General features: G+C 47.1%; 1 long non-coding RNA gene across 1 annotated transcript in view; it reads right to left on the bottom strand.

Moving 5' to 3' along the window:
* Window positions 1-410: 410 nt before the first annotated feature.
* The window catches only part of LOC144891355 (uncharacterized), a 316,637-nt gene continuing 302,812 nt past the window's right edge, over window positions 411-14,235 (bottom strand). The window contains exon 3 of the long non-coding RNA XR_013622876.1: window positions 411-509. This is a non-coding gene — a long non-coding RNA (uncharacterized LOC144891355). The remainder of the gene's footprint in view (window positions 510-14,235) is intronic.

Raw genomic sequence — 14,235 nt, 5'->3', positions numbered from 1 at the left:
AACTAACTGGGGAAGGCCCTCTCGCACTCTCACCCCCTCAGTGCCCTCCCTGGCACGGGCTGCCCGATCCACACCCGGGATCCTCAGGCACCCACTGACACTAACGGCTCCCAGAGCCCACCTGCGGCCTCACCTGGCCGACATCCTCACAGTGGTGGAGTGCCCAAACCAACTACACACACTAACAGGCTACACGCCCAGCCATTTCCACAACACTAATACACCCATCCAAATACCATTCTTTCACCTCGCACCACAGATGCCAATATCCAACCACAATTTACCTATACCCTCTACCTAACACTTACACTACCCGCCCCGGGTATCCGTGATGGGGGTCCACTCTTCCCCCATTCACACCTTCGCACCATCCACTCCACTCCTCAATTTCCACCATACTCACTCCACGACCATCCATTCCAATACTCCAGATATTCCACACTACCATTTATTCCACATAGCCACATACACCTGTTGTTGCACACCTGTGCCCTCACACCTGGTGCCACCTGCACCCTTCTCTCCCCCAAGCGCATTCGCGCTGATCCACAACACTCACTGCTCATACACTGCTCCACACACCTGTCCAGTTGCACACCTGTGCAATCACACCTGTTCAATCACACCTGTTCAATCCTCACACACACGGCATCATCTCAGCTAACTACTCCCCTCTGAAACTTGCGCTTCCCAGTCGTCCCTTTAAACTATTGCGCTCCCTCGTCATTATCATCCACTCTCATCTACCTGCGTCCCCACTACAGGTATCAGTCACTATCTAAACTTAACGTTACCTAATGTCATCTTCGCTAGATCCCTACACACAATATCCTAACCCACCCGGGCTAGTTTTCACTGCCATCAACCCCATAAACTATAGCGCATTTGCCCCAACACATGGGAAGGGTGGCAGGGATGCCACCCTTACCCACCGTCATACGGCGCGAGTGGGACCTTGTGGGACCACCTCGTATGCGAGTCGTTGCCCGCCTGCCGGACCCCGTGCGTCGCCCCTTGCGGGGTCAACGCGGGGCCGAACCGGCCGGGCCCCCACAGTACATTACCCCCAAGGGGCTCTCGTGCCTCCCCTGTCCCTCTAAAAACTACCCCTGTTGGTGTCGATGCATGGGTCACACTTCCGCAACCCGCTACCCATTCCATACCACCACAACCTTGCTCACCCACACCTCGCACCTCCCGTTCCATACCCTCCGGACCAGCCATACACCTCACTCTTGGCCTCTCATGAACATCCGGGTCTATCTCGACCCCCAAGCTTATTAAATCACCTGGCGCATCATACGCACGACCATATTGGTCACCACTTACACCGGGTCCTCTTTCTCTTCGCTTCTCCTCCATCACCTGCGAATCCCTCATCCGGTTAATGAGCACATCATCACGATCCGAACACAGACTTTGGACCAATTCTTTTACCTCCTCCTTTATCTCTTTCTTATCCTCTCTCCGTCGCTTCTTAATTTCGCTCACCCCTTCTTCCACTTCTTCTAATTTCTGCTTCACCTCCTTCATCTCCTCGTGCGCCCCTTTAAGTTCTTCCTCTAACTCCACTTAATTTTTTTCTATGTGCTCCCGCACCTCCCGCTCTTTAACCTCCATCACCTCTACCACCTTGTCCATTTTCCTCGTCAGGTCCTCATGTACCGTCTGACACTCTTTTTTAATTACCCCTACGTCCTTTTTCATCTCCTTCTGTGTCGATTTTAAACCCTCTATTACCGCTGTGTTCTTCTTTACCTGGTCCCCCAACTCCTTTTGTCCCACTGTCAGTTGTTCTACTCCCAGCGTCAACTCCTCTATACCACCTTGCAATTTTACAGTCCCCTTTCTCACCTCCTTCTCCATGCGCTCCTTACAGTGCCTCACCTCCTCGAGCACTCCTCCGACCTCCTCACTCACACCTCTTCTGATCTCCTCTCCCATCACTTGCATCTCCTGCCCAGATGCCACCCTCATCTGCTCCATTTCCTCCCTGTGAGCATCCAATTTAGTTTCTACCCCCATTCTGACCCCCTCTATCTGCTGCCCCATTTTTTTAACTTCCCTTTCCGCTTGGTCCCTCATGTCCCTCAATTTGCCTTCCATACTGTTTTCTAACCCCTCTAACCCCTTTTGCATCCCTTCCATTTGATTCTCTTGAGCGGCCATTCTGTTTTCTACCCCCATTAACCCATTCTTTACCTCTTTTATCCCATTGTCTAACCCCTCAAAATTATTGTCTAACTTCCCAAATTTCTTGTCTAACTCCTCAAAATTATTGTCTAACTTCCCAAATTTCTTGTCTAACCCCTCACCGGTACCCCTCGCTTCGTCCCTCATTACTCCCAATTGCTCACCCTGAGCATCCATCCGGTTCCCCATTTGGTTTCCCATTACCCCCAATTGCTCACTCTGCAGTTTGAGGGACGCCTGCATTTGCGCCATAAATTGCTCCATGAGGGCCTGCAATTGGGCCATCCCTCCCATTTGTGCAGCGGGTGCGGCCGCCGTAGCTATGTGCGAGGGGCCATTTTGCGCGCCCGCAACCTCGTGCGCGAGGACGCCATTTTGCGAACCTGCCGCCCTCACTGCTTCGCTCTCCTCATGTCCCTCAATTTGGTCCTGGATCGACCTGCCTCACTCTCCTCTACCGGAACCCAGCCGTCTTGATCCGCCATAGCGCGACTTTCAAAATTCGGGTTTTTATTTTTGTAAAACAAAATCAAATTTCGCCGTTAATAATTTCGAGCGCGTGAAGCGCGCTCCGGGTTCAATCTCACTTCCCGACACCAATTGTTACGGACACGACTTATTAGGATGTTATGATGGGCCGAGTGGAATGGCCGCCGTGTTCGCACAATTTACCCGATTCCACTCGAACGTTGACTAAGTCGCGCTATGCTAAATCAATGAAGGAAAGGACACAACGGCTGGGATAAATTCAACGACACAAGGGGTACAGTTCTCAAGACCTCCGGAGGAGGATATAATATTGGTGATGCAGAAACGGGTAGATTACACGGACAGAGGTAAAGCACAGAAAGATGGGCACTTAGACACAGTCTTACCTTATCCCCGACAGACCACAGATAAATGGGACAAGACTGACTTACACAGGGATTGATGGCAAGGAAGGGCAGGCAGTCGATAGCTCAAGGTGCACCTTGGCTCAGGGGCAGAATCGACCCGGTCCGGTCCAGAGAGGCGGAAGGTATTTCTCAGCGCTAGGAGGTGGCGTCCTTTCTTCTTCGTAGCTGAGGCGCATCTGACGTCACCTCCGTCTTCCTGCGCATGTCCCGCGGGGAGTGACACGCCCTCGGCTCGTTAGCTCTGCCCCAGATGGAATCGGTCCGCCGCTTCTTATTGGGTGCGGGGGGTTACCGGGCTCCGCCCTTGACGAGGAGCTGACAGTGAGCCCCTGCGTGGTAACCCCGTCGGAGCACATGGTCAATGGCGGCTAACCAAGCCGGAGTGAGGACGCGCACTCCCCGCGCCGCCGCCGCGCCGCTGTTGTTGTTGTTGTTGTTGTATGAGGAAGAGATGCGGGGAGGTATTGGGAGGTCCTAAACTTACTAATGGTGCCATACAATCACATTCTGGTGCAACGAAGAGTCAGAATTAATGGAAACGAGTCCTTAACTGACATAGACTAAGAATAACTAGCAAGATGTCCGAAAGTTGTCTACGTGAGATGCGGTGGACCTGGGCACGACATTTAATGGGGGAAAAAGGGGAAGGTCGGGGCTACAGAGTGTTGTTTACAGACAATGGGACTAGGGAATGGGGGACTGGGGATAGTTGGGGAGTATTGGGGAAATAGGGGAATATTTACAAGCGGATATGGATGGAGGCCAAATCCCATATCCGCAACAATATATATACTGTTGGGGTTTTGAGAACCCTGCACTTTGTAAATTATTGTAAGTATACCCTTTGTAAATAAATCTCTTTGTAAATACCTCCATTTCATTGTCAAGATCAAAGGTCGTCCCCTAGTTAGTCCATGAACAACACGTAGCGAACCATAGGCCCTCTTCATAGTTATTTCATTATTATGTGCTTCAGGTAAGGCTGTGTTTCCAATAGTTTGACTCTACATTGCATTAATCAAATAAGATAGGCCCCATTCGGTCCATTTGCTCTCCCTCTCCCAATTGTGGTACGTGCCTCTGCCAGCCGCAGTTGCCTCAGCATTCGCCCCAGACGCCATTGCCCATGTGCTCCATCTCGGAGAAGAAGGGGGGAGGAGCCGCCAGATCACGGGCGGGGCACGTCGCCCTCTTCGGAGTTGGAGTCAGCCAGCCCTAACCACCAACCAGCACCGCGGTGAGCGAACCGGTAGGCGTGCCCTCGCAGCCCGCGGCTTGATACGGCGACAAGTAATAAAAGCGACTGGAAGGGACTGCTTCCAGAGAGTCGGTGAGAAAGAGAGTCGTTGGAGAGTTGGAGTTGAGTGAGGGAGTTGGAGTGAGAGGGACCGAAGAGAGTTTAGTGAGTGGGACGAACAATTATGAGGGCCGGTGAGAAGGCATGAGAGACGAGCTGCGCGGAGCTGTTTCAGAAAGCCAATGCCGTGTGAAACCGAATACGTGGAGCTGCGTTGGCTGCTCGCTCGAGGCCAGGGCGTGAACCTGGAGCGGTCCTCTTTGCTGTGCTTTCCCGCCCGAACCTTCCAGCCCTGCTGTTCTGCACGGACCCTTCTCCTTCGTCCAGCCATTCCTGCCTGCAATTTCCCTTTGTCGTGTAAGTCCGTGGTCTGTCCTTTGTGTTGTCTGGGCTTCCATAATTAAGACTGTTTAAGACTTGCCCTGTGTATCTGCTTTCTCTTCTGTAAATTACTTTTGTTTCTCTTCCTTTGGTTTTGTGTAAATAATTAATAAATACCTGTTCCTTCTTATTCTTTGGTTTCATTCTCATCCGATCGCTTTAGTCCCTTCTTTCGATTGAGTACCTGTGGCGCGATTTTGGCCAAACGCTTTATAATCGGGTTAGTCTTTTTTTAACGGCCTGAGTCGTGGCTCGCTTCACTCGGCATTTCCATTACAGTCGCGGCTCGGGTGGGGCTCATTTCCTCGCTTACCGGAAGGCGCTGGTACTTAGGTCATAGGAATAATTGGCCTACTACCCTATTCAGCGCTGACCGGAAGTGGCGAGATAGTTCCAGGACCAGTCGGACGGCCAGCTTAACAGGACAAGGGGATTAACCCCCCCTTGCTAACGGGAGTGCCGTCCCCCAGATCGTTAACAATATATATATATATATATATATATATATATATATATATATATATATATATATATATATATATATATATACAGTGGTACCTCGGCTTACGAGTTTAATCCGTTCCGTGACGGAGCTCGTAAGCCAAATCGCTCGTAAGTCAAAGCAAATTTTCCCATTCAAATGCATTGAAATGCTATTAATCCGTTCCAGCCTCAAAAAAAAAACACCAATTTTTTTTGTTAGGTGCTTTTAAATAACAAAAATGTACTTTATAAATAACAAATAATGTATAAACAAGCACGACCTCGTATATACTGTACATAATACAAGAGAATGTAAAGAAATAAACTGGTTTTATTAAGCAGAGGAGAAGAGCATGCCAGGTGAGGTGTGCGTGTTGTCGACTTGGCGAGGCAGTACGATCGTACTCCTTCTACGATATGTACGATTTTGAAGCAGAAGGAGTCCATAAAGGCTATAACGCCAGCCAAGGGCGTTACGATTATTTCAAAGCTCCGGACCTCTATCCATGAAGATATGGAGAAGTTGTTGTTTGTGTGGTTGAAGGAGAAGCAGCTCGCAGGAGATACCGTGACCGAGAGCATCATGTGTTTGAAAAGATTGAAACTCGGATATCGAGCACGGACCACGAGGTGTTTTTTCTTTTTTCTTAATCTCGGTTTCAGTGAACTTTTGCTCTGTGCTCACGTGTACTGTACCTGTACCTGTAATGGTACGTCAGAGGATGGCACCTGTTGTCATCATATTAAGTGCAAGATGTTCTGCATCGTAAGTTGGTACACCGTGGTCTTTCGGCGGTGTTTAAGCCGGCCGTCTTGGCTTCTGTCACCATTGGCATTGAGTCTTTCGATGTAGGTAGGTCGTTGTGTGCCGGTGCCTTGGCCGAATTCCTTCATTGCTGCATTGTTAGCTCACCTGGTTTTTTATACCACATCTTTGGTTATCGGACCAGCGAATGACGTCATCTCCAAAGTATGGCTTATTCTCACTTGTCTTGGACGATCTTCTACTTCTAGCCTTCCACCGTGCATTTGGTGTCCACTGTACTTACTGTACAGTGCCTGGTAAAATTGATGTAATGGGTTTTTGACCGTCAACGCCATGAACCGTCATGAACCGTCATGAACCGTCATGAACCGTGAACCGCCATGAACCGTCAACGCCATGAACCGCTAACACTCAAAAGCCCATTTATCGCGCCTTATAAAGCAAAACGCAAACCGAAAGCCATGCCTCTCAAGCGAGGCGTGCTTCCGTGGTCACGTGATCCACAGGTGTAGCTCATTATACCCGCACGCGCGACACGCTTTGGCGGTCACGTGACCAGCCACTCTGGAGGCGGGGATCCCCGCCGATGACGTCACCGGCTGGAGCAAGGAGATTCCTCGCTCATGTATTTCGACGATTGCGTGTTTTATATCCAAGCAGAGATGCTTTCACGGCAAGATAACCGCGTGACCGGAACCGGAAGCCACAACCGGAAAATTCAAAAAAATAAATTTTTTGAGCTCGTACATCGGATCTCGGCTCGTATCCCAAAGCAACAAACGGCCCGAGCGACGGCTCGTATCCCGAAAAACTCGTACGTTGGGGCACTCGTAAGCCGAGGTACCACTGTATATATATATATATAGATATATAGATATAGATATATAGATATATATATATATACATATACAGTGAAACCTTGACTTACGAGTGCACCAACTTACGAGTTTTCCGAGATACGAGCCGTCGCTCGGGCGGTTTATTGCTTTGAGATGCAAACCGAGATCTGAGTTACGAGCTTACGCCACTGGCCACCAGGTGGGTTCCGGTCACGTGGTTATCTTGCCGTGCAAGCATCTCTGCCGTATATCGCTGCTGTTTTGTTTTCGCATTTTGGTTATTTTGGAGCTGACGCCACCCGCCACCAGGTGGGTTCCGGTCACGTGGTTATCTTGCCGTGCAAGCATCTCTGCCGTATATCGCTGCTGCTTTGTTTTCGCATGTTGGTTATTTTGGAGCTTACGCCACCCGCCACCAGGTGGGTTCCGGTCACGTGGTTATCTTGCCGTGCAAGCAGCTCTGCCGTATATCGCTGCTGCTTTGTTTTCGCATTTTGGTTATTTTGGAAAATTTCTTAGTTTTAACCATGGGTCCTAAGAAATTGAGTGCCAAGGGCAGTACTGAGAAGAAGAAGAGGATGATGTGCTTGGATATAAAACACGCAATCGTCGAAAAACATGAGCGAGGTGTGCGTGTTGTCGACTTGGCGAGGCAGTACGATCGTAGCAGTACGATCGAAACATTTTGAAAGGGAGGAAGAAACAAACCTCGTTGGACAGGTTTTTATTGAAACGCCCTGCAAGTGAAAGCGAGGAAAGTGTGGCGAAAAAGGCAAAAGTCATCTCCTCCACCTCCGCCAGCATCTTCGTCTGATCTTCAAGGTAAATACACTTAATAAAACCAGTTTATTTCTTTACATTGTGGCGGACACGGAAGCTCACTGGCGTGGTGACATCATTCCGCGCACCAAGTGGGCGGGGGCCACGCCGAGGGATAGGCGTGGCCTCAGGATATACACCGGGCGCGCAGCCCGGAGCGCGCCAGTGTTACAGTAAGCTCTTGAATAAAGACTCTTACAAATTACCGCGTTGTCCGCTTCCTCCTTGTTTACAAGCAGCGCGCGTAACGCCGCTTATTACGTACAGTATATACGAGGTCGTGCTTGTTTATACATTATTTGTTTTTTATAAAGTACATTTTTCTTATTTAAAAACACGTAACAAAAAAAATTGGTGTGGTTTTTTGGGGGCTGGAACGGATTAATAGCATTTCAATGCATTTTAATGGGGAAATTTAATTTGAGAAACGAGCAAATTGAGTTACGAGCTCGGTCACAGAACGAATTAAACTCGTAAGTCAAGGTTTCACTGTATATACATATATATATATATATATATATATATATATATATATGTATGTATATTGTTGCGGATCTCGCCGCCGGCCTTCTCCCCTTACCAAGGGGGGATTAGTCCCCTTGTCTTTGACTGGCCGACGGGACCCGGGACATATGACGTCCTTCCCGGACAGCGCGAAATATGGTTTTAGGACTAGAATCACTATTACCGAATTACTCACGCTGCCCTGAAACGAGGAAATAAGCCCCGCACGAATCACGCGTGCTGAGACGCCGAGCGGTGCTTACACGCGATCCGTGCCGTTTATATGGTGACCCCGGTTCTAGCGATCTTGTTCGTACCACGCTTAGCCAATGGAGAAATCAAAAAGGCGATCGAATTGGGAAGAAAGGAATAACAAGATTTATTTACACGATACAGGGATTCCAGAAAAAGGGGACACAGTGCAGCCTTAAAACAGTCTTAACTTAATCCCCAGGACAAACGGGCCCGTCTCACACACAGACACACTCACACGGGGCTTGCGGCTGCAGGATGATGTTCACGACGTCCAGGGATGGCTCTCGTGCAGCTCCCTCCGGTCTCTGGTTCGTCCCGTGCAGATGGTATGTAGAGGGGCAGGAGGTCTCCGCGTGTCGTTGGGCGCACAAGGGTTAATACGGGGCGATTTGGTAGGGAGCGGGCTTCAGCGGTTAGCGGTGATCACTGGCGGCTATTGCCGCGTTTACTCGCGTGGCTGATTAGGCGATATTCGCCACCGGCGTGTCTGGCTGCCTTTCCTCTGGCGCGTACGTTATACACGAGATATAGTGCAATGCCTCCAAAGCGAGCGATGCGAATCAAGTTCTCCAAAGTCCTCTTGATCAACAAGTCCTCTCACGTGCGCTCTCCCCTTGTGAGTCCTCTCGTGCAAATTAGTCCTTTGCGAGTCCTTCGCTCTGAACCAGTCCTAAGGGCTTTGTGCAATCACTTTTATAGGTACGCCCCGCGAACCTTCTAGAACTCACCAGACGCGCCTCTCCACGCCCGCTCATGCCATGCCATTAGAGCCCTGGTTGGCTGGTGGCTCTTACCATCATCGCCTCTGACGCTCTGCCTTGACGCCGCCCCCACCCAGACCTCGCGCTCCTCCTCCTTCTCAGGCCTACCTCGTGTTACTTGACTAGTGAGCGAGCGAAGGGCAGCAAATGCTGTGGGCAGCCAAAGCATAACAAATGCTGTGGGCAGCCAAATGGGGCGCGGGATCAATTATGCCCATTGAGGTGGAATTGGAGGGTGGACGCAAAAATGACCGGGACCTAAAGTCATGTCTTTACACAACGCAGATATTACAAGGGGAAATGGCCTATACTTACACATACTATGACATAACTAATACTACAGGTGGCCTACGTGTTGCTCGTGGACTTACTATGGGGGGCAACCCTTTAACCTTTATTGATCAATATGTGCAAATCTCAAAACCGTAGCAATATATATGTGGGTAAAGCTATTAGTCTGGGATTACAATTGAAGATAATTGTTGGATAGCTGGATGCTGAAGTTCATTGATTGTAAAATGGTAACCTCTTTTTAGTTTAGCTGTTAATATTTTTGCATTTAAAATTATGAACATTAAAAAAAATAGTATTAGCTGTCTCGGTAGTAGGGATTGAGATATTCGAGTGTGATGATGCGGTAATGCGAGTGTATATGAGAAAAATGTGCTGCAGATGTGAGTTGGAGGAACGAGATAGCTAGGAGCTGAAGGTGAACGGAGGGAGAGAGGAGAGAAAACCTGAACGAGCCTCCTGAAGAACCTGTCTTAGGCACCGTGCAGTATTTAAAAGATTACACTCAATGAATTCGTTCCACGGAGAAGTTATATGGAAAAGGCTCTGAGCCACGCTTCAGGTATCTGAAGAAAGAACGAGCGTTTATGGTCAAATTCTACTTCATGAAGAAGAGGACTGGACTAATATGTCTGTTCCCAATGGAGTATTGCATGCTAGTCAATCCGGAGTATTATGGTGAGTCCACTAATTTATCAAGATGAGACAAAAAGCAAGAGCAGAGTCTGAGTTAAGCTGCTTTCTTGATTTTGTTGGAAATAATATTCATCCTTTGTGGCTTCCACTTCATAATGTAAACTAGATGGTATTCATAGAATACTTTCCCTGCACAGTCAACTTGGTGTGAGCCAACTCTTCTGTTTTTGAATGTTTCTATTTTTTTGATTCAATATGGTTGCCAGATGACGTGAGCGATGACATCATAAATTCATATTCACTAAATAATTGTTGCATAGATCATGCTCAATACATTTCAAACTGATCAGACTAAGCGTTGTTCCTGTCGAATTATGACGTCATAATTATGGCACCGATGACGTCATCGTTAACAACACCTATTCCCCATATGGAGTACTTGACAATGAGCCACATTTCAGTTTTTTCCCATGGAGCGGTTTCAGAGATATAGAAGTGCAACCTTTTTTCGATTTTTCCAAGGTGGCGCCTGTACCCCGTGACATATGACGTCATAATTGTCATTTTTAAAATTCCACAGGAGGAGCCGCCCATATTCTGAAAATTTCGTGCCATTCGGAATAACAGTTGCAGAGGATTGTTTTTTTCATACTGATCAGATCAAGTGTTGTACTTGTCGAATTATGACGTCATAATTAAGGCACTGATGACATAGTCATCAAAATATCTTATTCCTCATGGTAAGTACTTGACAATGAGCCATGTTTCAATTTTTTCCATTGAGCGGTTTGGGAGATATAGAGGTGTAACGGTTTTCCAATATGACGCCTGTACCACGTGACCTAGGACGTCATAATATTCATTAAAATAGTATACAGGAGAAGGCCCTCCTATGGTGAAAATTTAATGACAATCGGACCAACTGTTGCCGAGAAAGATGATTTTTTTAAATGCAGACATGGCACACGTACGTACGTAACTAAATGCTTAACCCTGCTTTTTGCTTCGCGAGCACAGGGTAATAATGGATTGCCTCAGAACTAATGGGTATGAGCGACAAGGTGGTAGAAAGAAGTACACTTCACTTTTGATTATATTTCAGGAAAAAAAACAAAAAAAAACAAAGCTGAAGTTTGTTTCATTGTTTTATATGCACCTCAATGTATTGGTGTGGTTCTAACAAGTGTGTTTTTGTGTTGGCAGGCCCCTTTTGTCTCGTCTGTCAGCAAGAGTGGATCCACTTCGGGGGATTTGTCAATAGCAGAGCTTCCAGGGCTTTTGGTGCTGGTGTCCTGGCGACTGATCCCATTATGCGAATCACTATTACCGAATTACTCACGCTGCCCTGAAACGAGGAAATAAGCCCCGCACGAATCACGCGTGCTGAGACGCCGAGCGGTGCTTACACGCGATCCGTGCCGTTTATATGGTGACCCCGGTTCTAGCGATCTCGTTCGTACCACGCTTAGCCAATGGAGAAATCAAAAAGGCGATCGAATTGGGAAGAAAGGAATAACAAGATTTATTTACACGATACAGGGATTCCAGAAAAAGGGGACACAGTGCAGCCTTAAAACAGTCTTAACTTAATCCCCAGGACAAACGGATGGTGCTGGTGTCCTTTTGGTGCTGGTGTCCTGGCGACTGATCCCGAGAGTGGTGAAGCATAATTCTAGTTGGGGGGTGGGGGGGGGAGGGAGAGAACGGGGCCCCGGGCTAAGAGGGGGATGTAGTCAGACATGTCAGAGATGACAAAATGGGGCAGCTGTCAGAGTAAAAATGAATAATTGTCATCTCTGGACCAATCAGAGGAAAAAATGGGGCAGCTGTCAGAGTAAAAATGAATAATTGTCATCTCTGGACCAATCAGAGACAGCCATGGCCGAAAAGCATGCTGGGTTCTTGCATCACATGGGGTCGTCACGAAGTTAAAGGAAATATGATTGTTTGAGCACCATTGGCATAAAGCCTTCTCACAGTTGCAGACCAGAACCTTATCTCTGCGTTACAATTGGCAAAAACATGTCTTATCAGTGGTTTGACCTTGTACAAAATATCAAGCCAAGGGTTTTTAAAATCGCATTCCTGCGTTCTGAACTAATGCTAAATGGCAGGCACTTTTGCTTCACTTTGCCGAGTTACTTTGCGGTATAAATTAAAGTTCAGACAGAATATAAGTCAGAGATCTGGTTGGCCTTGCAGACAAGCAGATTACCTCCATGCATACAAATAAAATTCCTGTTGTCTATCAAGTAGTCTGTCACTATTTTTGATAAAGGTGGACTGACCCGACTTTATATATACTAGGGCATTGCCCGTACTATATCTATATGTAAAATTATATCCCCCCCCTCTATTTACATGAAATGGTTTGGTCCAAAGCGAACGGCTTCCGGAGTTTGGTAAAGAAATCGCCATCGCGTGCACAAACGCGCAGGAAAGCGAATGAATCGCAAATTCGTTTTTATTAGTTTTAAAACATAGTTTAACGCCAACATAGTTTGCAAACGTGAAATAAATGAATACGCTCTCAAATGTGCCATCCGAGGCAGAGTGTGTCCGCCACGTTCGGCACACGCGATAGTTCGCTGCTCTCTGATTGGTTGAATCGTTTTTTGGACATAGCTCGGTAAGTAATTGTCCGATTAATATGAAACCTTGAAAAGGCACATCCTCGGGTCCCCAGCAATATACCTGGCAAGTTAAAAGTATATCGGACCCGTGGTTGTCGAGAAACAGCGGTCACAGACAAACAAACGTACAAACGTACAGAGATTACTGGAATTATATATATATATATATATATATATATATATATATATATATATATATATATATATATATATATATATGTATATATATATATATATATGTATATATTTATATATATATATATATATATATATATATATATATATATATATATATATATATATATATATATATATATATATATATAATCGTTAGATTAAATAAGACGCGGACGTAGCTTCAGGACGTCGATCTTTAATTGTCGACAAGCTTTCGACCAACAAAGGTCTTCTTCTGAGTCGGCCCCAAGTTCAACGGAAGTGGCCTTGCAGTCGGCCCCAAGCACTTCCGTTGAACTTGGGGCCGACTCAGAAGAAGACCTTTGTTGGTCGAAAGCTTGTCGACAATTAAAGATCGACGTCCTGAAGCTACGTCCGCGTCTTATTTAATCTAACGATTATTTATTCAATACAAATGAGACGCGCTGCTCGTACTTTGGAGTTTCTACTATTTCTTACAGTTATATATATATATATATATATATATATATATATATATATATATATATATATATTGTTACGGTCCACGGTTAAGGATGTTATGTTTGCCGAGCGGAGGCCCCGCGACCTAACAGTTTCCCCGATTCACCCGATTCACTCGAACGTTGGCCGTATCACGCCACAGCTATTCAATGAGGGAAAAGACAAAGACGATGGATGTGAAGAAAAGGAATAAGAAGACGAAGCAAAGGTTGAAAATACTACTAAATTTATTTACTATGTACAGGCTCAAAATAACCAAGGAGAAGGAAAGATAATAAAATAATATACAGAAGCTTTTAGAGACACAGTGAAAATACTAGCTTATACAGACTTAATTGAATACCCAGGACAGAACAAACAGAACAAACTCACATACACGAATGGGGAACTTGCAGGCAGGAATGGCTGGAAGGAGAGGAAAGTCCAATGGGTCCGGCCGCACGATCGGCGCATTGGGCAGCCGCCGTTCCTTCGCGGCCCTGCTCAAAACCGCCGTCCAGGCCCCAAGCGGCTGTTGAGTGTTGTTGCTGCTGTGGATAATGCTGCTGGCGAGCAAGGCGACGAATAGCAGGCTTTGTGCTTCCCTGGATGATCTCCTTTGAACAAAAATCGCTGCTGGATGATCTCCCTTCTCTCTCTTGGACCTCACAACCCAGCTCTCTCTTGGACCCTTTTACTCAGCTCTCCTCTGACGACCCAGCTCTTTTCTTTGCACCTCACCACGCAGCTCTCTTTTGGAGCTCTCTGCAGCTCTCTCTTCAGCTCTCTTTGCACCTCACCACGCAGCTCTCTCTTGGACCCTTTTTACGCAGCTTTGCTCT

Source organism: Myxine glutinosa, chromosome 3, assembly GCF_964187855.1.
Source record: "Myxine glutinosa chromosome 3, kmMyxGlut1.1, whole genome shotgun sequence".
Lineage (NCBI taxonomy): Eukaryota > Metazoa > Chordata > Myxini > Myxiniformes > Myxinidae > Myxine > Myxine glutinosa.
This window is presented reverse-complemented; position numbering and strand designations above follow the sequence as displayed.